Genomic DNA, 258 nt, shown 5'->3' on the forward strand with positions numbered 1-258 from the left:
TTAGCAAAATTATACCAATGAAAATTATGACTGTAAGATAGAAATCACAGTTTATAGGTATTCTGACAAGTAAAATAAAAACGATTGCATACCTTGAAATCAACGGATTACATTGTCAGAAGGAAGAAGCCAGAATTGGGGCTGAAGTAAGTGAATGGTGAATAGTAGAAGAAGCGCTTGTCAAATCGTAGCTATATTTCTTCCAAGCAGAGATCTTTTCTAAAAGCATTAGTTGTGTACCTAACGTACTACTTACCT

This window comes from Echinococcus granulosus, assembly GCF_000524195.1.
Source record: "Echinococcus granulosus chromosome Unknown EG_S00121, whole genome shotgun sequence".
NCBI lineage: Eukaryota > Metazoa > Platyhelminthes > Cestoda > Cyclophyllidea > Taeniidae > Echinococcus > Echinococcus granulosus.